This window comes from Acinonyx jubatus, chromosome B2, assembly GCF_027475565.1.
Source record: "Acinonyx jubatus isolate Ajub_Pintada_27869175 chromosome B2, VMU_Ajub_asm_v1.0, whole genome shotgun sequence".
Taxonomy (NCBI): Eukaryota; Metazoa; Chordata; class Mammalia; order Carnivora; family Felidae; genus Acinonyx; species Acinonyx jubatus.
In genome coordinates this window covers 78,004,768-78,031,103 of record NC_069385.1, presented here as the reverse complement: position 1 = coordinate 78,031,103, position 26,336 = coordinate 78,004,768, and the positions used below count along the sequence as shown (strand labels likewise).

Here is a 26,336-nt window from a genome sequence, read left to right as displayed (position 1 = left end):
TGGCTATGGCAGTTCCAGCAGCAGCAGTAGCTATGGCAGTAGCAGAAGGTTTTAATTACTGCCAGGAAACAAAGCTTAGCAGGAAAGAAGAGCCAGAGAAGTGAGAGGGAAGCTACAGGTTACAACAGATCTGTGAACTCAGCCAAGCACAATGCTGCCAGGGCCTAGCTGCTAAAGAAGACATGTTTTAGACAATGTGTATGGGCAAAAAACTCGAGGAGTGTCACTGTGATTCATTGTATAGAAGGTTATTTTATTTTCTATTCTGTGGGAAGTGTAGAACATTCCAACAAAGGTTTTAATGTAGAATTTTTTTTGCACCCACCCATGCTGTTGATTGCTAAGTGTGTGTGTGTGTGTGTATACACTTTTTTTTTAATGTGCTGTGTAAAGTTACTCTACTCTGAAGCCATCTTGGTAAACTATCACAACAGTGTAAGGTTAGAATTCCTTCAGGGTCATGCCAGGTTTCATTTGAAATTTATTTGCAACCCGTTTGGGCACAGAAGCGACTGTCTCCACAAACCTTGGTGTAGTTGAAGTGTCAGTTAATGTGTTGTGACTTTTACCATCAAAAAGGTCACCTAAGGAAGTCCTGGAGATTATTTGTTTATCAACATGATTGTTGGTACATCCTATGCAATGTATCGGAATTGAATTATGGTATCAGATAAAATTATAGATTGGGAAAAAATGAAAACTTTCTATGATTCATTGAATATATCATAAATTATTATTTTTACCAATTTGTACCAGCTAATTGTATCTATTTATTTACTCATGATCATGCATTTTTAAATTTTTAGATTTTTAAATAAAGACTCCACCATTGCAGGCTGAACATAAAGAAACTTTAGAGATTCTAAACAGAGAAAAGCGTTTCTTCTACCCTTTCCACACAATAAATGAAGTGGACAATATTTCAAGCTTTGAAAATTTTGTGAATTAAATAACAAACAGTGATACTTTTTTATTAAAATTGCTTTTTAAGCTTTTACAGGCTGCTAAAATGGCTAACAATTGAAAGTAGATTCAGTTAGTTTAAATCAGTAAATTAACATTTCAACATATTATATTTGTGAATACTAGTACATTTTAATTCATGCATATAATTACTTTAATTATTATACTGAAGCTCTTAAAATCCTTACCCAGACTTTTTAAAAAAGACATTATTCAGCAAAGTGCTATTACATGTTATCTCTAAGTGTTTGATTTCTAGATGTGTTTAAAGAGATTTAGTAAGAGATTTATTAAAGGTTTATAAAGTTAGGTTTGACAAATATTTTCTTTTATTTGGGGGGGATTGCACTTAACAGAGGGAATTTTAATTTAAACTATGAAAAATGTCAATCACTGATATTTTCTTGGGCCTAAATACCATCTCAGTACTAATAGAGAAAAAGCACACATAGTAAGTTCTTAAAAATAATAACTGTATTTGATTAGCTTCCATTATATAAAAGTAAAAATATTTATAAATATACCTAAATTAGTATATAATGCATATTAAAAATTTTTTATTAAAATAGCTTTTGGCAGCATATGTAAAATATTTTATACCATTAGGTGTTATAAAATATTTTACACTATTAGATGAATAGCTTTGATGTAGAATGTAAGATACTAATTTAATTTATATACTTTATATATATATATAGACTACATTATTATGGATTAAATGACTAAATCATTTAATGACATGAAGCTTAATTGATTTTAAAATGGGTTGAAATACATCATATGTAGAATTTTAAAAATAACTTCTTCCTAGTCTCCATTTGATTTGTAAAAAAGTGATAAACTAAGTAATTTTAAAATGACTTATGAGAATTTTGAATTAATATTTATTGAGCTCAAACCCGCACTTGAGTCAGTTTATCATCAATATTTAAGGAAAATTCAATTCCTCTAGAAAATAATCTGGCTGTAACTGCACACAGAAGAAGGGACCAGACCAGTCACCATTGTTTTGATCCCCTCATGGAAATTCTTGCCATTTTATCTGCCTTCCTTAGTTTCTGAATCCTTGGAGAAATAAATTAGAGGTAGAAGTGGTATGAGGAATAAAAATGAGCCTAATTATTGCAGTGACAGTAGTAAAGATTTTTAAATATTAAGGATAATAGAGTACTTTATTCCTAAACCTTTTCCTCCTCAAATTTCCTCTAATAGTTCAGATTAGAAGAATTGTGGAACTTCACCAGTTTTCTTTCTTCTTTCCTACCCCTATCACAACTTTGTCATCAAATACTCTTACTCTTTTTATTATTTTGCTTTATTTCCAGTTTAGAGAAGAAGAAATACTTTGGATAAGAATCACAGTTACACTGTCATGCTTAGTAAAACCTAAATGAAATCACATCTCAAATGCCTTATTAATCATCCGAGTTAGAAAATTTTGGGACAAGTGATAATCGCAGTTCTCATAACACGAAATCCATGTGTGTACACGTACATAAACTGTTAAATGAGAAACAGAAAGATTTGATTGTGTTTGTAATTATTCACAAGATAGACAAAAGAAATGTTTTACCAAGGAAGTTTATAGTATAAAGAAAAGTAATGTGGATTTAGGATGTCCATTCAGATCGGTAGCGATTAATGGTCACTTTAAGGCTAAAAAACAAGCATTTAAAACGAATCCCCCTGATCACTCACACCCTGATAAGCCATAGTGGAATTAGGCATTTCTATAATTTCTGGACTGCCACATTAAGTTATGTGCATGCAAAATCAGGTTGTTTAGAGCTCATGTACCAACAGCATCAGGGGACTGAAAGTAATTGCTCTATTTAGAAGGTGGAATGCAGTTTTGGGTCTTCTATTCCTACTGCATTAGGACCAGGACTGTACCAACTTGCTATAATTTAAAGCCATTATTGAAATCCTCATAGCATGAGATAATTCCTTTCACATCTTTGAAAGCCTTGATACAAAGCGGCTTATATCCCAGGATTTTCTCCACAATGACATAGTTGTTCACATAATGTGTAGCCCAGAAAATATGTTCCATTATTATCGAATGCTTATTGAGTAGCTATAATGGCCAATTTTTGGCATATATTCAATATGAGCACAGCTGAGGAGGACCATCAAATTTGATGAAAAGACAAAATCAACCTAATCTGGTGGTAGTTTGAAATGCATCATAACAGCTTCTCTCTTTAATGAAAGAGAACTTGATTATATCACACAAAGAATTTTACCAAAAAGACCTCCACTCTAATGTTATGGACTTGGGTAGAGCAGACAGACCACAGAATAGTTCTGTTAATACTATGTTATCAGATTTGAATCACATATCAGTCAGGACTCCAATGAGAACCAGATGATATACTCAAAGAGATAATTTGAGGCGCACTCACATGGGATTCAATTGCAAATATATCAAGTTTGTAGAACAGAAGAAGCCCAGTAATACAGCATAATAGCATCTAAGTTTTTACCACTCCTAGGACAAGGGAACAAGGGAAGCACAGAGTTCTTGGGTCTCTGAAGCAGATAGTTTTGTAGACTCTTTGTGGTTTTCAGTGGAAGGACACGTTCAGCTCACTGCAAATGCTTAGTGGGGGAAGCCCAGAGCAAAAAATACCCTGACCTTCTCCCTTCCTTTAATCTCCTGCTGGCCTTTCTAAACCCAACAGAAGCCAGGGGACGTGGGTGATTTTTTTTTAAGTTTATTTATTTATTTTGAGAGAGATAGTGTGCAGGAGGGGCAGAGAGAGAGAGAGAGAGAGGAAGAATCCCAAGCAGGATCTGCACTGTCAGTGCAGAGCCCCATACAGTGCTCAAACTCATTAACCGTGAGATCATTACCTGAGCCGAAATCAAGAGTCAGATGCTTAACTGACTGAGCCACCCAGTCACCACCCAGGTACACCTAATATGTTCCACAAAGGTGAGTCTTCTAGGGCAGCAAACAAGATGAGGCAAAGTAGAGAGAGGACATAGGAGAACACACAATAAGGAAAGTATTAAAATAAAACAGAACCCCCAAAAAACACTTTTTTTTTCAGAATGCAAAATGAAACACATTGCCTTCTAAAATTTGGAAAATAAGTAAAGTACACATTGGTGCAGACATCCCTTTTTAGCAGTTACTCCTCTCCCTGTTGAAAGTAGGAAAACAATAGCAAAAACAATAATAAGAGCAAAAGCAAAAAAAAAAAAAAAGCAAATGAAAGTCTTTAAGCACACTTTAAAAGTGTAGAAATTAGGATGGTCTTTGGGGTTGGTTTGATTTTGTGACTCAAATGATGACACTAAAGACACAATTTCTCTTTGTTTCTCTGCTTGCCCCATAGTGTCAATGTTAGCATAAAGTTGACACTTCATGGTGGCAAAATGGCTGCAACACTTCCAGGTTTCACACTTGTGTACCCCAACATGTGGAAGAAAAATGCAAAGAGAAATCTGTCCACTGCCATTTTTTTTTCACCCACAGCTTCCAGAAAATTTCCACCTATATCTATGTGGTCTGAATTGAATCACTTGAACCAGTATCTGTAGTTAAAGGAAGGAGAACCATATGCAGATTAGTTTGGGAAGAGGTTATTGAAAGCCATAATACTGACAGAGAAACAAGATTTCCATTCCTCAAACTGATGGCCAACTCAGCATCACTTCCAAGGGCATATGGCAGGACACCTAGGAATAGGCAGAATTAATGTTGTGGAGACAGTATCAATATGTAGTATTGCTCCCTTTATTCTCCACAACCCCTTTAACACATGAAGAAATAGGCCTAAACAGATTAAACAGTAACATTTCCTGATGGCATTTAGTTATTAAATAATGGGGCTGGATTTATGTTTTTAATTTTCCAGTTCAAAAGCGTATATTTTCCAACCATTAAAAATTGCTGTAAGAAGTAATTATTTGGTATATAAAGTATCCCATAGTCTTCTGAGTAAGGGTTTGTAAAATATAAAGTATGGGGATCAAAAGCATAGATAGAATGGATAATTGCAGTAAACCCACTTTAAGAAAGCATTTTTTAAAATATAAGCTCTAATTAATCAATTTTATAATAGATTAAGGACTAAGGTTCACTGACATATTTTTGGAAACAAAATTTCGAACCATCAGAGCAACTCAGAGCAAGAACTACTACTGTTCAGGGGCACCTGAATGTCTCAGTCAGTTGGGTGTCCACCTCTTAATTTTGGCTCAGGTCATGATCCCAAGGCTATGGGATCAAGCCCCATGATGGGCTCCACACTGAGCATGGAGCCTGCTTAAGATTCCGTCTCTTCCTCCCTTTGCTCCTCTCCCCTACTCGGGATCTTTCTCTCTAAAAAAAACAAAAAGCAAAAAACTACTACTATTCAGTTAGTAGAACATATATAAATTACAGAGAGGAAGGAGTACTTATGGTGCAACTATCATTTGTATGGGTGAAATACTAAGTTTTAATATATACCTAAATATACATATATATTTTTGATCTCCTGAACTATATTGCCTAATTTATCATTATCCTAATTTTTCTCTATGTTTTTGTTTGTGCCTTTGAATCTTTATTCCTGGTAGATAGTTGTTTTATATTTAATCAAATCTACAAAATATGTAACTCTGAAGATGTTTAAATGTATCTTTTTTCTATTTATGTCCTGATATCCTGTTAGGCCAAATTAGGAATCTAAGTGCTCCTTCTTACCATCTCCTCTAAACCTTCTGAACTAGGTAAGTATAAAGTGCTAAGCAAAACACACACACACACACACACACACACACACCAAACAGACCAAAAAACCCCAACTCTCATTGCTTAAGGACAGTGTTACTTCTGCAAAAAGCAAAGAGATCAAAGAAAAAGTTAGAAGTAAAATGTCAGATCTTATAGTGTCAGAGACAGTTTCTCTCACACCAAGACAAATTTTATCCTTTGTAATACACTGCATGCCTCTAAATAAAGTTCAAAAAACATCATGTAGATGAAATGTTTGATTCAATATCATGTCCCCTGGGAATTAATAAGGGTTTACAACGTACTTCTAATCCCTAGACATTGGACACAATTGGGCTTACTGCTGAAGTATAAATGAATAAAATATTTGGGAAACAAGAAGCACAATGTACTAGTACAATGTTAGATCTCATTGTAGGTGCCAATTAGACTTTTTCTTTGATTTTAATTTATTTTTATATAAATTGGTACAAAGTTTTATAACATAGCAGTGTAATTCCTGCCCTTTCCAGGAGTAGAGAAAAGCAATTGGTGTTTAGATTTGAAAGTTGTGGTATTGTGGGATAAAATATAGGGAAGAAGCATGTGATGCTCCCCCAAACGCTGCTTATTATGGCCGTGTCGTAGAGACAAAACACTTCTTTTATTAATATTTCACTTCCAGGAGATCCCTAATAACTATCAGAGAGGCATTTTAGCTGTCTGTTGATATACTGACACTAAATCTGGTATTATATATAGCTGGACACTACCAAGGAATCTATAAAATCATGTGATATACGGAGAATACAATTTAAACATCAGATTAATCATATATTCATATTTACTAAATGTAGAATATACACTACCTTTTGATAATTCCTTCCTGGTTAAGCAAAATATAGTATGTTCACACACATGTTCAGTTATGTGACACTACATGGGCTGGATTTATCCCCTCTTGGGATGAAAGTCTTTTTGGGCTGTTGAGATGGTTCACAGCTTCTGCCTCCTCATGAGCTCTTTATTTAGGCCAATAGTGAAGAATCTGTGGAGAATCAATGCACTCTGTGAGACAGGGATGTGGGAAGCATTGGCAGAGTCAATATCATGGCTAAATTTCTTTTAAAGCCTTTGATTTGGTTGGCAGTGCATCCCCTATGAAGTTGACATTTGTGTTGCCTTCAGAGCATGCTGAAGTTGACTTTCTTCATAAAGGCCATATTCCTGCCAAGGAACAGAGAGGGCCCCAAAGCTGTGTTGTACAGACAGCTGTGGGGAAAACACAAAGGCATTAATTAAGAATGTAAGTAAGTATGGTCTGGCTCAGAGCTTTAAAAGTAGGTGGAAATAGCTCTCTGGGATAGCAAAATGCCAGATATATTTTGTCCTCAGGTCACTTTAGGGCTCCCAGTGCCTTCTCAGAAACCTGCTGTCCTTTATTTCAGTGGGAGTATCTTTTAGCAACACACTTTTTTGTTGATGTTAAAAGAAGGAACCAAAATTCCCTGACCTAAACTGGGAAGCGCGATTAGTTTAAGCCTTTTGTATTTATTTGCATAACTAAACTGAGGTTGGAGAGACAGTAAATTAACATTTGTTAAACAACTATTGTCCCAAGTTGACAAAAGGTTAAGTATTTAATTCAGAGGAAGTGCTTGAGGAAAAGATCAGAAAATTAATTATAACTCACCCATATTTATCCCTAGGAGATAGAACAGAAAAATAATCGACAGAGGTAAATAGATGAGCTAATGAAAATTATATAAAACAATATTTATAATTTAAATAATAATTGTCTTGCCAGAATATAGTAAATTGTAATTTAGGTTTCCCCTCATCTGCCCTGGCATATATCTGTTTTTCCAAAGCCCCTCAATATATATGTATATATCTTCATTTCCATTTGCTTTCGGAAAATATTAAAATACACAAGTTTACAGGTGTTTTATTGATTGTAATTTAGTTCAACTCCATCCTCAGGCTATAAAAGGAGGTATGATATGCTCTCCAGTAAGCTGTCTTTCAATGATTTTCAGGATGGATTATTGTTAGGATTGTTTATCATAGACAAATCCACTTCAGACTTATAGCTAGGTGTTAAAGTGTGTCTCAGAGGGTCAATTTTCTAAGCTTCTTTCCCAAACCAAATGTTTTAAATTCCTTCTTGCTTAAATCTTAGCCTTTGTTTTACTTTTGTACTTGTAAACTAGGTTTCTCTCAATTGATTATAAGTATTATTTAATAATTTATTTTAATTAAAAAACAACTGTAAGAAGATAAATGATCTAAGTAAGAAAATGAAGCTCCTATTTAACCTGGTCTCGTATATTTAACAACTGTCTTTAGCAAATTAATATTGGTGAAATCATAGCAAATATATTTAACATAAATTTGAGAGACCCTGCTCTGCATGGTAAATTGTTTTGCTTGAAAATAACGTGGTATGGAAGACATTTTTTTCAATGATTTTTTTAGGAGCTTGAAACAAAAGTCAAGTTATGAGTTTGTTTATATAGCATTTGGGACAGTTTTTTCAGTACATATAGAAAGATTTTCAGAGTTGAAATATATTTAGGTACCATGTTCATTCATATTCTTGTCTTTTTATTTTGATAGCTCATTTTAATAAAGTTCACTATTTCTCAGGAAATGTTACCATTTGATATGAGTTGGAGTTCTTTGTACATTACTACATTTTAAATGCTTATTTTATTTGTTTTGAGAGAAAGAGACAGAATATGAGCATGGGAAGGGGCAGAAAGAGAAGGAGAGAGAATCTCAAGCAGGTTCTGTGCTGTCAGCAGAGAGCCTAATGCGCGGGGCTGGATCTCACCAATGATGAGATCATGACCTGAGCTGAAATCAAGAGCTGGACACTCATTCAACTGAGCCACCCAGGCACCCCTACATTACTATATTTTTAAACACTGCAATACTATAGGGGGTGCCCTGGTGTCATTTCTCATTCTAGTCCCCAGTATATCTCAAATTCTTACATATCTTCGATTGTCGAATATACATGGATAACTCACAAAGTCCTATTTTCTGCTCAGCTCTCTCTCCTAAGTTCCAGACTATAGCTTCCTAGTGGAAATGTTCACTTGAATGTCTTCTAGATAACATTAAATTTGTCCAGAACTAAATTGCCCTCATTCCCCTTCCTCTGTATTCCTCACTTCAGTGAATGGTATCATGTTTCACTCAGTTCTAAGACTAGGAACCTGAGAGCTATTGTTGACTTCTTCTACTTTCTTGCCCTATTCGTAATTGATCATGGAGTCCTGTTGATTGTACCTCGTAGACCATCATAATTAAAATAGTCTCTTACTAGATTCCCTGGCTGCCATTTTGGCTTTCTCTAATTCACTCATTGAATGGTGCCAGTATGATCTTCCTGAAATTAAACTATGGTCATGACACTTTGTTGTCTCAAATTCCCCAGACTGCCTAAAATTACATGTATACTCACGGGATATTATGAGACCTTTCATCACTTAACCAGTGGTTTTGTCTTTACACTGTTCTCTGGGCATTACCCTTCCTTTTGTCAAACTGTAGCCATAGGGAACTCATTCAGCTCTTCAGCTGTGTCAGCTCTGTCTCACTGCAGTGTCTTTCAACAGGCAATCCCCATGTGTGCCCAGAATATTTTTCACCCTCCTCTCCCTTCCTTCCCATTCACCGGCCTATGTTAAATATCTGTCTCAGTCTGTGTGTCAATTCCTCTGGAAGACTTACTATGGCCCCTCCTAACGTCTTCAGGTTGAGGTAGAGCTCCCTTTAATGTGCTCCCACTGCACATTGCATTCTTCTCAATACCCATCATATTTTACTTAAACTATTTCTTCAGTTGCTTATAAATTTAATTATTATAGGTTTCTCTCACTAGATTATAATCTTCATTCAAAACTTTGTCAATCTCTTTTTAAATATTATGTCTCCTTTGCTTAGGACAATGATCACGTAGACGTGTTTAGTGAATATTTATTCACTATATGAATGGTTGAATATTGGAATAGTGAATCTTGCTGAATATAATTGATAAACAGTTTTGCTAGAAACTATTTATGTATCCTGATACTTGCTTCCTTCTCATTTCTAAACAAAGTCTAATGAATTAAAATCAATTCAGAAACATTACATTTAAATATAATATTTAAATAGCATCATTTTGATATTATGTTTAGAAATATATGTAGGACCTAGCTGCAAACTTATTACACAAATACTAATAGATATCTTGTTAAATTGACCAAATAACATTATTTAAGTTCATTTATAATTGAAAATTAGCTAAGTATAGTGACATATTCTTTTCTTTTTTAAAATTAGAGCATATGGTTCAGTGTCTTACATTTATCCCAAGCATGATCATTTTTTTCATATCAAGTTTTATTTGGGTGGGACAGTATTACCATTTACAACATCCAAAGCAAAGAAAGAAATTAGCCAATTGGCTATTTTTCACAAACCTCCAATTATTACTCTGTTTTGCTTTTGTTAAAAACATTTTCTCTCTGATGAATTTGTTCAGCATAACAATTTTATATGGGATAATACAAGCGTATCACCTACGTTACTTATTTTCCTTTTACAGATAAAAGAACAACTTTTATTTGGGGGAGATATCCAATTCTAACTTTGAAAAGGACTAATCTCTGTTCATAAAATTAGTTCCAAGAAGACAGTGACAGCTTGAAAAATTGCTGTGGGAATTGTCTGAAAGGAATTAGTTTTGGGGAGTATAGGCATGTGTGAGAAAATTATAGACAAGTTTTCACAATTTAACATTTTGCACATGTATAACGATATTTTCACCAAAGAACTTTTTCATCTTCCCCAAGGAACTAACGCATTAATTATCAAGACCCTTATAGAATGGAACCATAAACAACTAGTATAAAATTTAACTGGTGGTATGATGATATTTATTTTTATCATGATGCTAATAAGAAAGTACATACAAAGAATAATGCAGGGTACTGTAATAATCTTGGCATTATGAAATCCTAAACTCCAATTAAACCTTCATATTTACTCTGTACTTTTATTTAAGTCATGGTTTTTCTCAGGATTCTTCCTGAACACTGACCATTGGCAACACGCTGTCATAAATTTTCTAAACAACTAATTATCTTATTTATATCTATTGTATATGCCATTTATAAAGTTTATTTTTTGAAGATGATATGATCATTTAAATTGAAACCCAGGAAAATGAACAAACTATTGAAGTGAATAATGTACTTGGCTAAGTTAACAAGACACAATCAACATTTATAAAAAAAAAAAAAGTAAGGAATTTTTCTTTACACTAATAATAATCAACTATAAAAATAATAATAATAATAAAAATAATAGAAAGTAGGATAACTATTACAACAATCTTTAAAGAATATAATAAAAGACATTAACATATTAGGAACTTTATCATGGTCATGAACATAAAAACATTAATTTCCTTTTGAGGGATTATGAAATAAAAAAGGGCAGACATATTTTATGAATATTGAGATATATTATAAAGCCATAGTTATTAAAAGTGTGTTATTGATCCCAAGACACTATAACAAATAGAAGAGAATAGTGAGTCTTACTTGGTATATAGCAGAAGTAACACCACAAATCTATATTAAAAAGTAGCTTTAGATTATTGCATTGAGAAAGTTGATTCACCATATGGGAAAAATTTCAGAATTTTTATATCACATATGCATACATTAAAATTAAAATCTCCAACTTATTTAATATCTAACTATAAAACGTTAAAACCAAAAAATCTAATGGAACAAAACAGAGGGGAATATCATCATGGTTTTTAAATCCTCCAAAAGGCCATTCAGTAGGAACAAAAGGAAAGTAAATTGTCAGGTTGGCAGGGGGTATTTACAACATCAACAATTGCAAAAGATTAATAGCTGAAACATAGGAAAAAACTGCTAATCTGTGAAAAATGAAAAAAAATCAAATTAATATAAATACTAGCAAAGAATATGAACATCAATTTACAAGAGGGGAAACCTAAATGATAAATATGCACATGGGAAAGATATATGTCTTTTTGTTTTTTGAAAGATACACATCTTAACTAGTAGTCACAAGAGCACAAGGTAATTCAGTGAAATACCACTTTATATCCTTAATGTTGACAAGAGTTAGAAAACCAGATAACATTAAGAGTTGTAAGGATATGGGAATATATACCTATGTGAAATATATATATAAAATGTATGATATATGTATATATATGTAAAATATATGCAAAATACAAAATATATAAATATGAAATATATATAATATGTATATGCACATATATATTTTAGCATATATTAGTATATATTTAGTATATATTACAGTATGTATAATATGAGTACCATCCAGCAATTCTCTGTTGGATACACAGCCCAGAGAGGTATTCACACTGGTCTCCAAAGAGACAAGAATGAGATTATTCTAAACTCAGTGGGTTTTGAAAGCAAAGAATTAGAGATAGCCTAAGTGCCACTAAGGATCATTATAGTAAATATATTGTAAATTTACAATATGCACTAATACAAAGCAGTCAAAAGAATCATGTAAACAAGAGCAACATGACTGAACATAAAGAAGAATGTTAAGGAAAAGTGTGAAAGAGAATGTTATTTGTAGTGCTATACCAAGTTATGAGAATTCCATTGACACAAAACATACATTATTTGTTCCAGAATAACAACTATGAAAATAAATGACAGGCAGATAAATTGTAAGATGTGTATTAAATTTACTAAAGTTGGTGCCTTTGGGGATAAAGACAAGAAATTAGAATCAAGAGATACAAGTGAACATACAGGTTTATGTAGGAATCACTGATAAGGACATAACAATGGGCTGAAGAACATGATGGGTGTGTCCTGTGTACTTAGGATCTTAATTAAATGAATATTAAATAGAAAACCTTTCTTTTTTTTAATTTTAGGCTATATACTGGGAATTTACTTCATTCTTATTATTTACTGAATGTTTCCAGTAGGAAATAAAGCAAATGATTACATTTGGGGAAAACTAAATGTAAAGATTCAATACAACCAAACCGAATAAAAACTATACCCAGCCAAATACTAGTGCTTCCATGTAACAATGCTTAGTCAGGTTTCATTGACTGAGTAATACAGCTCTGATGTCAATATTAACTGACTCTTCCGAAATAACTTCTAATATTAATTACAATCATTATCAAGAATGGAAACTTTCAGTTTACAGAAAGATAACTAGAATGCACTAAATAATAAAGCTTCAAAATGTAAAAGGCAAAAGTTTACATAAATTCTAGGGAGGAACTTGCAAATATCCATGGAAGTGGGAGATGATAACACACACATCTTACAGTTTTTGATAGTTCAATTAAAATTAGAGAACTTTTTAAAAGATTTGAAATATGTAAAAAGCTTGATTTATTGGAGGTTATATTCTTATAAAAATATCACTTACCAAAACCAATTTAAAAAGAAATAATATGATGCCTAAGCATAAACACAGCAAACATGTATATATGAAAAAGTGTAACATTTTATTAAAAGACATTATAGATAATGTTTTCATAAGAAAGAAAATTCCATATCATAAAGATGTCATTTTCTCCAATGATCAATAGATTTAATCTACTTCCAATGGGATTTTTGAGGACTAATAATAATACAGCTACTCCTGAAAAAAGAAAAGTAAGAATATGTTATAAAGCTCATTGAGGCCATGTGGCATTGGCACAGGAACAGACAAGTACCAACAGAATGAAAAAGATGTATCAGACTTAAATTGGACATATAAGAGAGGTGACTTTGAAGGGCACTTGGAAATAAATAGATCTGTAAATAAATGAAGCTTATTTATGGTATATTATTTTAAAAATAAATTAAATGGGCTTTCTACCTCATGCCATACATCAAAATTATTTTTTAATGGACCAAAATCTTTAATGCTTATGTTAAAATGGAAAAAAAATTTTAAAGGGAACAAATTATATGAAGCAGTATTTCATAGAAGAGTCAATAGAAATGATCCAGACACATAATATATTAAATTTCATTAGAAATCATGTTTTAACATTGTAACATTATTTAGCACAGACTAGTTGGGTAAAACTTAAGAAGCATGGTAATTTCCAACATAGGATCAATGGACACTCTTATGAAATTCTGATGGGAGTTTAATTTGGTATATATATTGATAGCATCTTGAAAACATGGATCTTCCTATTATCATCCCTAGCAATTTCACTACAGAGTGTGTACAAGAGATTCTAAAGCCTGAATTAAAGAACATATACAAGAATGTCTATTGCATTATTGTTCATAATAGCAAAATTTGAAAATAAACCAAAGTTTCCTTAATTGTAGGTACATAAATAAAATTGTATCTTTTTAAAGAATAAAATATTACGGAACAGTGAAAGTAGATATATGCACCCATATTAAAACTCTTAAAAGGGAGGAGAAAAAACGGTAAGGGTCAGGAGAAAAGAAAGGGAATGAAAACAACAAGTTCAAGTGGTAGTTACCTCTTGAACGGAAGCAGAGGGAATGGAATTGGGAACAAACCTGTAGATTTTTGTAATTCTGATGGTATTCTGGTTCTTGGGTTGGATGCTAGGTTCAGAGGTTGTCCTTTTGTTGTGAACATTATAGTTTAGACATATATACTGCGCACACTTTCCTTGGTATAAATTGAGCATTATTATGCAATGCAAACAATCTAAAACTAATGCCAAATGTAATTCACCTTCGTATTTCCAACTCATAAACAGTACCAGCACATAATAGATCCTTCATACATATTTGATAAACCAAAGCATGAACCATTAAAAACACATTTTAAATATTTACAGTGGAAGGAGAAAGCCTTCAAAATACATACGAAAAGAAGGAGGGCAACAGAGTGTAGAACAATGAAGCATTTTGATAGAGAACAAAGCCCAAGTTAGGACATAAAAGAAAGTCTATGACTGAGAGGCATTTCTTAAAACATTGAATCCACTTAACCAGATGTCATTTCACTTACAGTAAAAAGAGCTGTGGAGCTCTTTGTATTTATAATCTTAAAATCTTCTTCTTAGGGCAAGAAGACTAAGGCCAAACAGTAATAAGCATCATCAAAATCTAAGACCCAGAATTTATTTGTAAAACATGTTACAGGAAATTCAATTCATAAAACAACGTTTTCAGGCACAGGTCATCAGAATTTTAAGATTCTTGACAATTATCAAATACCCTTTCATGTAAAGTGCTGAACTTGCTGTTAGGTAGAATGAAATTCTCAGTACCAAGATATCAATTACTCCACTTTTATTTTAGGTGGACAAAGGGAAATTAAAACTAATTACTGTTTGTGTAAGTGGTACTATTTGTTGAAGGTCTGTAAATGAATAATGTTCAACTGATAATTCAGAGAAAAAGTCTTTATCAAATGGATATATTTCTTTGGAGTGGTTTAGCAAATATGTGATTGTTTTACATAAAACTTTTTGCTAACCCACAGAAAGAGCTATATTACAGTCTAAAAAGATACTTCTAACACAAATCATATAATATTGCAAGGCTTTCCTTTCTCATCATACCCAGCAAGACTTTGCTGCATAATTTAGTGGTTAAGAGCCCTTCTTCAGAGCCAGGCTACCGTGGTCCAAATGTTGTCTGTAGAACTATCTGTATGACTTTGGGCAAATTTCTTAATTCCTCTGTGCATTAGTATCCTCATCTGAAAGTGGGAAATGATAATAACACTTAATTCATAGTTACTGTGAGAATTGACATCTAACATATGGTAGAAAAATCAACGAAAAATTATTCCTTAAATGATTTCTTGGTATTATAGTAAACAAGAGCTAATTTGTCAAATAGCATCAAATATTATCCTTGAGTCTTTATTCATATTGCCAGACACAGTGCTTGGTATATAGTGGGCACTTAGTAAAGAATTACAGAATAAAAATATTTGGGGATGCTTTTTATCACTTTCTCAATGAAAGTCTTTCTCAACAAGCTACGAGGATTGACTGTAAGAAAAAACAGCACTGGGAAATGGCTGGTGCTGGGAGTAGGGCAAAAGTCTGAGTTGAAGTATACAACATAAATGTTGCAAATATTCCCCCCTCTCCATGATATTGTGATCTCTACATTTCACACTGATAAAAGCTAACAAGCTATTTTGAAATCCAGTAAAGTCTTGGTTCATTCAAATAACATGTATCAGGAAGGTTCTAGACAGCAGTCATTATACTGTGGTCAGTAAACATACTGTTCTAGTTCAGCTGTTGCAGACACAGGTGGGAAAATATGTAATCACAAGAGTGTCATTTGTTAATAGTTCTGGAAAAATCAAAAAAAAATTTAATCCACTGAAAGTAGGAAAGGAGCTGTTTATTTTTTCTTCTGTTACTTGATATCTGAGCAGAGAAGCAAATTACCTTATCTCAAAATTTATTTGTGGTATAGTGGTGTGTGGTGGTGAGTCAAAGGGAAAATCCTTTCCTGTAAGAGCTCCTACTGCAAACATTTAGAATTTTCCTGGGAAAAGATGTAATTCCTTTTTATCTTTTCTCTTTTCTCTAATTAGAAGTTATTCTCGGGGCACCTGGGTGGCTCAGTCAGTTGAGCATCCGACTTTGGCTCAGGTCATGATCTCATGGTTCATGAGTTTGAGCCCTGCATCAGGCTCTGTGCTGACCGCTCAGATCCTGGAGCCTGCTTCGGATTCTGTGCCTCCCTCTCTCTCTCTGCCCCCCCCCCACCCGCACAATCTCTCTCTCTCTCTCTCAAAAATAAACATTAAAAAAAATTTTAAAAAGAAGTTATTCTCAATTATTAGGACCAAGGACACTAGTTTATAGATCCTTAGAATGTTTCTAGAAAAATGGCATCTTTTATGCCACCATCAAGATTAATTTATTGAAGGAATCTTGGTGAGAATTGGAAGTCACATAAACTTACTTTCTCTTCCACTTAGCATGCACTATATAGAATGTGTATAAAATTAAACCTATGTGGTATTAAAAATTAGTATGTGTATACATTTCCACACTGTATGGCTATTCATGGTATTGACTTTACTGGTGCACTTGGATGGATTAAATTTTAGTACAAAGTGAATTTAATAGCTATGATTGCTTATGCTATTTCCTGAGGTTAAGCTAGTTTCTTTTGAAAGGATCTGGCTATTGCAGATATTGAATTCAATGTTTGTTCACTTAATCAAGGTTTTATTACTCAGTCTTTAAAAAGCTATTCCACATGAAAATATCATTCCCTTCTCCCTTCCTTCTCAGCAGCCACCAGCCCAGGAAAAGGGGGATTTAAAGCTGTTTCCAAAAAACAGACAAAATATTATGATACAGCATGGTCTGGCTTTCACATCTTAAAAGCTGAAACGTGCCTTTGCTAACTTGCAGCAGGCCATGAAATAATTATGTTGTGTGCTAAATGGCACTTTTCACTTTTCATTTGTGCTTCAACACTCAGTTTTCAGTAGATCTTTTAGAGAGGATCAGCATTCTTTGGAAACTGAAAACACACCACAGGTCAGCGCTGCACGGCCTGATGGGAAAAGAATGCGGTCCACAAAGGTGGTCTTTGTGAGACGTGACGACACGCCGGTATCTGTTACAGAATTGGCAGGTTCAGCGCTTCCCCTAGTGTCTGCTTCTGAAATACTAAACTCATCTGGGTTGCAAGGCACGACTCAAGGAAACAAGTAGGCTTTTAAGGCACCCAACCTGTTGCTCCAGAACAAGGATTAATTTCACACATTAAGGTGAAATCCTTCAGCAAAGGAGCTTGATGTTGTGCAGTGGGTTTTGGTAAAGGACCATTCAGTTTATCGATTTTTTTTTTTAATGGAACTCAACTCTTAAGGTTCAAAGTGATCATTGGAATAGTGGGAACACTGACAATTTCTAGAAATGCACTGAGTGGTCTCATTGCCTTATTCTTTTCACTGAGTCTTGAGCTGTTTAATCGACAGAAACAGCAATAGTTACTAGTATTTTATGCTTGATGTTGGTTTCTTCAGGACTTTTTCCAAAATGAGGCACTTGGAAGTTCTATAAGCTTTATACATTAAAAGTGACTTTATTAGTATATGAAAATATTTTGTTTGAAAAAAATCTTTGGTATTTATACTTTATGTACCAAATTGAATTCTTTTCCACCTCTACTTCACACAAGAATTATTCTGCCAACTTTAGCACTGAAGTTGAGTGATCTAAACTGTCACATTTGGTCTTAAATAAGAGTCCAATTCCAATGGCTAGATAACCTGTCTTTTTAGTTCTTTCTTTTTTTAAAATTCTTTCTTTAAAGTTTATTTATTTATTTATTTATTTAGAGACAGAAAGAGTTGGGGGGGGGCAGAGAGAGAGGGAGAGAATCACAAGCAGGTTCCACACTGTCCTTACTAAACCCAATACAGGGCTCAAACTCACGAACCCTGAGATCATGACCTGAGCTGAAATCAAGAGTCGGACGCTTAACTGACTGAGCCACTCAGGCGCCCCTAGTTCTTTTTGGATTCAGTGCTTATCATGCTATTTGATTCTTTTTGTCACTTGAACATATTTTTTCTCTCAATTTATAGTTAACCGCAATTTCAACCATGGTGGAATCTCAGAAATTTTCTGTGTTAGATTTATGAGGTAGCAAATATCTTTAGCACCTTATTTTTGAGGAAATTCAAAATAGTTTAAAAGTACTGACTTATTATGCATTACTGTGAAAAAAAAGGATATCATTTTTATTCACAGAGAAAGAATGACTTAAAGTTCTCTATAATCTATTATTTGGAGCCAGTGTACATCACTTTACTCTATAATTCCAAAGAAAACTTTGGTATGTTCTGAAATAATCCCAGTTACTTCCCTTTTCCTCTTTCTGTTATCATTGCATGTAGTTCTTGTTTTGTTTCGTTTTAGTTTGTATTTAAATACATGTCAATACTATTACATCCATCTTACTCTATACTCAATTTTTTCAATGTTTCTGTAATAATGATGTGCACGATATCAACATGTGTAAACTTTACACTTTACAAATGCTTTCTGATGTATTATCACATTTGTTCCTCATTACCCCTCTAAGTAGTGAAGGACTTACCTAAGGTAACACTACTCATGTAACAATGGAGACCCAGTGTCAGGACTGCTGATTTTAAAGTCTCCCTTTCCTTTCCACAACTTTCTTTTGTATATAAAAAAAAGTATTACTTTTCATGTATATATTTTCCATCTTTCAAAAGGTCATGCATATTACTATTATATGTCAGCTGGAAAGATATCCAAAATATCCTACCCAGACGCACGTTTTCCCACAAAGAACAAACTTTTCTGTTCTTCTTAGTCATGAAGCCATTGATTATCAAAATTAATTGTAAATAGATATATATCAACCCATGTAAAGGGAATATATTTTCAGGTAGGATGAGGTAAATGGAAATCCCAAAAATGAGAAAAAACAATGTGAATCTTAGCTAATAACTGATAGTATAAAAACTTTAATGGTGGTAAAAATAAAAAATATTGTCACCTTATAACTGACTGGAAGTTGTTCTCCAATACTGTCATAACTTTATCTCTATGTAGATAGATTATATTCTATTTTTTCTGTACTTTTCTTCTCTTGTTTTCCCAATGACTAATGCAATAGAATTATAGAAGATTATAAAGGAATATTATGTAAACCTCTAATTCTACTGCATTAATACTATTTCTCTTTTTCTGAACTATATTCCACAGTTTTATTTGTGTTTAAATTTTTGAAAATATTATGTATGTTCTATTTGTCATCCTTCCTTATCACTTATTATGTATGAAAGATTATTCTGGTTAATAGCAAGTGGTTATATTTTAATAATTTAATTTTACCTAATTTGTTGATATCATGTCCAGTTATTTTCTTCATACATTTTTTAAAAATTTGTTGTTTACTATATAAGTAGATCAAGAGCAAAACCTGATGTTTTTGTAGTTGGCAGCCCACAGTTGCTTTTGCAAAGAGCTGTGTCTCTGGTTACATTTCTCTTTTATCTAGTTTGGGGATGAAATGGATGCTACTCTGGGAGGCCAGGGGTTTCAGATGGTGGAACCATATAATTTATCTCCCACATAGGAATATTTTTGACACTGAAAGAAGACACTAGAAGTAAATCACTCTGAACAATAAATTAAAACTGTTATTTCCTTGGGAGAACTGAGATATATGGTCCTTCTAGTTTTAAGTAAGTTCATAATATTCTTAATATTATTTTATAAACTGTTTTCTTAGTCAAGTTAAAGCACCAGAAATCCCCTTGTTGATAATTTTATGCTTCATAGCCCCACACAGTCTGCACCATTAGGGAGGAGACACTGACCACTCGGTGAGGAGTGTGCCAGGCTCGGCCTTATTAAGCAGACGTCAGTTTAGAGAAATGCAAACTACAAACTCCTGTATAAGGTTTTTCAATTCTCTTTTTAAGGTAAAAGTTAAAGCAGTGATATAAGAGGTGTACACTTTCGTCCATTCTTTGGTCTTGATAATAGAAATCTTAAGCACTGTCAGTATTCTTCACCAGGTGTCAAGATCAGAGAGAATCTCATAGGATTCATTCACTTCTTCGAATGTGGTTTAAAGGACAAGTGAATCCTGCAACAGCTGATCTTTAAGGAAGACTTGTCTTTTTCAAATGGTAAGATACATTCATAAGATGCAGCACATGCACCTAAAGATTCTAGGGGTACATGGGATGCTCAGTCGGTTGAGCACCCAGTTCGGCTCAGGTCATGATCTCAGGTTGAGTACAAGACTAGCATTAGGCTCTTAGCTGTCAGCGTGGAGCCTGCTTCAGATCCTCTGTCCCCACCCCACCCCGCCCCTTCCCCATTCAACACTCTTTCTCTCTCAAAAATAAACATTAAAATAAATAAATAAATTAAATAAATAAATATCCTAGAAATGATAGTGCTAAGGCTTTTCACATTACATTCCATCATCACAATTATAAAGTATTTATTGCATTTTCTCCACAATCCCCCATGCTGTGGTGATTTTGCAAGGAACAGACTCTCACAGGACAGAGGCTAGAGACTAGTAGTATCTTTACTTACAACCATGGTGCATATATTGGAAATGACTTCTGCATTTAAGTTAGAAAAATAAGTGGAAATGTGACACAAATTCAGGCAGGCACAGAGTGACTGGTAGCAGGAAACTAGGAGAGAATGGAGACAGAGGGTCACAAAGTATAGAAAAGCAAGGTGAGCCCTAAAAGGTTGAGATCAGATGTTTGGAATTGATTTGAAACAACATAAAAGTCTAAACATATATGAGTGTAAAGTATCTGTTCTCAGGACCTGCCTAGAACATTTATTGAAGCTAGGACTTATGAACATGGCAAAAGAGTTAAAAGAAATGAACCCATGATATGATTAATACATTTTGTTTATATGAATAATTTAGATATAAATATATTCATGAATTTTTAATTACTCTAAAGTGGAATTTGGATATTACATGACGGTTCTCTCTGTTCAAAGAATTGGTGGTTGCCCTTGGTCATTCTGCTAGCGAAAATTGGAAGCCTCCTTTTAAGTGCCTATTTTCACTCACAGTTATTCTCAGCCTAATTTAGTTTTTCAAAATGATTTTTAGGAATAACCAGTGGAAATCAGTATCATCATTGCTTTGCTTCCGTCAATGATCACTGAAGATTTCTATCTACTGTTACCTAGGCCGTAGCTATAGTCGATAGATAGTCACCATAAACAGTAGAGTCCAAAGGCAAAGTCAGACCCAGGGCTCTTGAACTCCTTAAATTAATTTCCTGCCTTTCTGGACTAATGCACATGCTACTATTCAGGAGCTCTGTATTATCCAAAAGCCCCTTCTTAATTTGTGATAGTTAGGAGGTTCCTCCACTCTTATGTTCCTTTGTCTTTCCAATGTCATCTTGTCTGTATCACAAGAAAGTTCTCAAAAATTCAAACTGTTGATAGCACCACTACTTTCTCTCCTTAATGCTATTATTGATTTTGTTTTTTAATGTTCAAATATGGTCTGTCCTTTCGAATAACTTTCAGTGCAAGGTGATACCAAGTTGTGGACTTTATTGGCCAGCATGATATAGAAGTTCTAAAATTTGTACACTGTGAAACGTTCTGGCCTTTGGTAGCTTGGAAGAAATTTCCTGCAAAGCCATGTAGTTGTGGCATATTTTTGGAAGGGAGTTTAGCAATTTGTTTTAATAATTAATATTTCAGTTGGTTTATTTCAATTTTCCAATTCTGAAGACAATCAATAATTTATATTCTTAATTTATATTCTTCTAAAATATACACATTTATAAAGAAATTGACAGAGTTGAATATAGTATTCTTTTACAATTTTTAGTCTTTCTATTTACAGGCATACTTGCTGTTATTTTTACTTTTTATTTTGGAAAATGTTAAACTTACACAAAAGTGGAGAGATAAGCTAATGAGCTCTCCTGTCACCCAGCATCAGCAGTTATTAACTTATGTCAATCTTAATTAATCTGTACCCTCATCTGTTTCCTTTCTCCATTGATTTATGTTGAAGAAAATCCAAGACATTATATCAGTTTATATGTAAATATTTCAACACATAAAACTTCAAAACAGGAGAACTGTAAAAAGCCACTATCCATTAGCATTATCACTTCTGAAAACATTAACTATTATCATCAAATATCTAGTAAGTGTTCACATTTGCGAAAATAGCTTTTTTTAGTTGCATATGTTGATTTATTTTTAATCAGTAGACTTCCCTTCACTCTTTGTTTAAAATTTTCTGATTATATACCCATGAGGTAAACATGTTGCTTTGCATCTTGTTGAGGACTGTACTGTGCACTCCCCAAAATCATATTTTGGAGCTCTAACTCCCAATATGACTATATTTGGGGATAGGGCCTATAAAGAAATCATAAAGATTAAATAAGGCGATGAAAGTAGGGCCTTAATCTGATAGAACTGCTGTCCTTATAAGAAGAGGAAGAGACCTCATAGATATCTTTCTTTCTCTCTCTCTCTCTCTCTCTCTCTCTCCATCTACACACAGAAGAAAAGTCACATAAGGACACAGGGAGAAGTCAGCTGTCTGCAAGCCAAGAAGAGCTTCACTAGACACTAACCCTGATGGCACCTTGATCTTGAACTTCCAGCCCCCAGAACTGTGAGAAAATAGTTACCTGTTGTTTAAGCTACCTTATCTGCAGTATTTTGTTATCGCTAAGTTAACTAAAACACCCCTTTGGGGGAACCTAGTGGCTCAATCAGTTAAGTGTCCAACGCTTGGTTTCAGCTCAGGTCATGATCTCAGGATTGTAAGATTGAGCCCTGTGTCTGGCTCCAGCCTGGGTATGGAGCCTGTTTGGGATTGTTTCTCTCTCCCTCTCTCTCTGCCCCTCCCCTGCTCACTTTCTTTCTCTCTCAAAAAAAAAAAAAAAAAAAAAAAAAAAACTAATTAAAAAAAGTTTTCCAGTTATCAATCTATATTGCTCCTCAGTTCCAAATCCACCTGTCGTTACCTTGCTTATGATATTGGAAAATATTTTCTCTTACAAGTGGGCATGATATTCAGCTCTATCAGTAGGGATTCTAGAGGAGGAAAGGAATTCTGCCTCCTGGCTCTGGTATGCTCTTTTGGCCCTTGTGTAGTGTGAGGTGGCCAGCATCACAAGGCACCTTCTGTGGATAACTTCCCTGGCACCCCTTTGGGTACTTTTGCAGGAAGTTCCAGGATAAGTACCTTCTTGTGGGAGGAATTTCTCAACTACCTCGAAGAATGTTTTTCCAGTGAGTTCCTCCAGTGTGAGTCTCCTCTTGGGCAATTTCTTCTGGGATTCTCAGCAAATCCCTCCATGTGGCACTTCAGTGAATCTGCTATTCAGTGTTTCTTGACCACACCCTCTTCCATGAGATTTAGATCTCATTACTGGTTGGTAGTCTTTCCCTGATTTCAAGATTCTTGAGTGTTCTGTTTCAGCCCTTGGGCCAGTGGAAGCTCCCTACTGCCACTCCTATATTATTTAGAATTCTCTTTACTCCACACTATGGAATCCCTTATTGTACCAATCCTGAATTAGTTAATGTTTCTTTATATTAAACTTTTCCTGAGGTACCTGGATGGTTCAGTCAGTTAAGTTGATTTTGGCTCAGGTCCCCCATCCAGCTCATCGCTGACAGCATGGAGGGTGCTTAATGTTCTCTCTCCATCTCTCTCTGCCCCTCCCCCACTTGTGTGCATGTTCTCTCCCTCTCAAAATAAATAAACATTAAAAAAAAAACACTTTTCCTGTCCAAATTACTATATGGTTTCTGTATCTTGTTTAGACTCAGACTGATATAAAAAGGCCTGATCAGACCCAAATTCAGTTTTGTTTTTGTTAAACTTTTGCAAGGCTACTTTATAGGCATGTGTATATTCATCAGTAGATGTATGATGTCTGGATTTCTGTCTGTGATATTAGCAGTCATTGACGATTATGCATTTCATTAATTCATTAGGGTTTGCAAAGGTTTGAAAATTGATATTTTTTCTATCTTTATTGAGATATAATTGAAAAATAAAATTGTAAGATATTAAAAGTGTACAACATAATGATTTAATATATGTATACATTATGAAAGAATTCCCATTATTGAATTAATTGACATCCATCACTTCACATATTTGCCTTTTTTGTGTTGTGTGTGAGAACATTGAAGTTCTTACTCTTTACTCTCAGCAAATTTTAATTATACAGTACAGTGTCATCAACATATTCTAATTTTATCATTCCTTTTTCTAATGAGTAACTGGAAAACTTCTATAAAATAGAAGCATCCCTTCATCACTATTTGGTTACTCTGAGATACAGATGATAAATAAAAGATACAATAAATGCATAAGTAGGTATTTTTTAAGGGAAAACATATCAAATTTATACTGATATTTCCAATTCAAAATGAGGATTAGAATTTTTATGTTTTTGATGTTATATGTATATTTCTCTTCTTTTACACTGAAGTCTTAGATCCTAAAGACATGCAAGTTTATTCTGTTTTCTATGTACTCTCCCCATTCATCTCTCATTTTTTGATGGTTGTGCTTTATCTATCTTTCCAGGACATTTAACAATTTTTATTTACTGGAGTGTTTTTATTAGGAATGGGTGTTGAATTTGGGCCAAGTTTTTTTCAGCATCCGTGGGGATATATATATAATTTGTCTTTGTAGATTTATTATTATTATGTATTAATGGATTTCCTAATATTGAACCAGTTGTACATCCTTGAAATGTCTGATTTATTATTTTGTTAATATGCTATTGGATTCTGTTCATAATTATTTCATTTAGTACTTTTTCATTGATATTCATAAGTGGCATTTGTTTTTAATTTAATTTTTATACTATCTCTATCAGAATTATATATCAATGTTTCACTTGCTCTAAAAAGAATTTGAAAGTTTTCCTTTGTTTTCATACTTTGGAAAATTTTATGCAATATTGGACCTCTGATGTTTTGTTAGAATTCTACTGTGAAACCATCTGGATCTACCTCTTTTTGGAGGATCAGTTACAGTGGTATGCTAGAGCTTGCTCAAACTAGTGTCAAAAGTAGATTGCTACACGTTCAGGAATTATATAAGCCCATTGTTGAATATAGTCACTATTAAATAATATAGAATCAAACAACATTTCAATCTCTGCAACTATACAAAAAGGTAAAAGAAGAGTTAGTAAGAGTGTAGTGAATAGTGAATACATCCATTAATCCCAAAAGGTTGTGTCTGTTATCCCTCCTGCCAATCCTTCCTTATTCCCGTATCTAGGCAACCATGGCAGCATCCTTTGTTTCCAGCATAATTATTTTGATATTTATCTTCATTGTTGCATGCACCAATAGTTTATTGCTATTTATTGTTATATATTATCCATTGTATGGCGATGCCCCAGTATGTTTATCCATTTATCTCTCAGTAGGCATTGGGGTTGTTTCTGGTTTTTGGCTGTTGCTGAATATCTTTTCATGAACTTATTTGCCATCTGTGTATCTTATTTGTTGAAGTATCTATTCAAATATTTAGCCATTTTTGATTGGGTTGTTTGATATTTTCCCATTACAGTTTGAGAGTTCCCAAATATTCTGGATACATATCCTTTAGCAGATACATGATTCACAAAATTGTTCTTGTATTCTATGGTTCATATTTTCATTTTCGTAACACGACAGTGCAATTTAAATAGGAACATTTTTTATTATGTTGATGAAGTTAACTTATCAAAGTATTTTATGGATTGCATTTTTATTATAATTAAGACATTTTTCCTAACCCAGGATCATGAAGATTTTATCTTCTGTTTTTTTCTAGAACTTTTATATTTTTAGTTTTTTTCAAAATACTTTTTTTAATGCTTATTTATTCTTGAGAAAGAGAGAGAGAAAGAGAGAGAGAGCGAGCATGAGCAGGGGAGGAGGAGAAAGTGAGGGAGAGAGAATCTGAAGCAGGCTCTGCACTGTCAGTGCAAAGCCCAATGTGGGGCTTGAACCCACAAACCATGAGATCCTGACAGAAGCCAAAGTCAGATGCTCGGCTGAGTGTCAGGTGTCTCAGTGTTTTTAGTTTTATATTTAGATCTATGATTATTTTGATTAAGA

The 26,336-nt window shown here is 33.7% G+C and overlaps 1 long non-coding RNA gene across 8 annotated transcripts in view; it reads left to right on the top strand.

Moving 5' to 3' along the window:
- Nucleotides 1–26,336, top strand: part of LOC113598785 (uncharacterized) — a 603,234-nt gene that overhangs the window by 456,615 nt on the left and 120,283 nt on the right. Inside the window, exons 6-8 of one of the 8 annotated variants that reach the window (XR_003419502.2) lie at nucleotides 5,631–5,688; nucleotides 20,249–20,362; nucleotides 22,753–24,227. The exons of 4 other annotated variants lie outside the window; for them this stretch is intronic. This is a non-coding gene — a long non-coding RNA (uncharacterized LOC113598785). Of the gene's footprint in view, nucleotides 1–5,630; nucleotides 5,689–20,248; nucleotides 20,363–22,752; nucleotides 24,228–26,336 lie in introns of those variants that run through there. 3 more of the 8 variants (XR_008298501.1, XR_008298500.1, XR_008298499.1) reach the window with 3 other exon arrangements.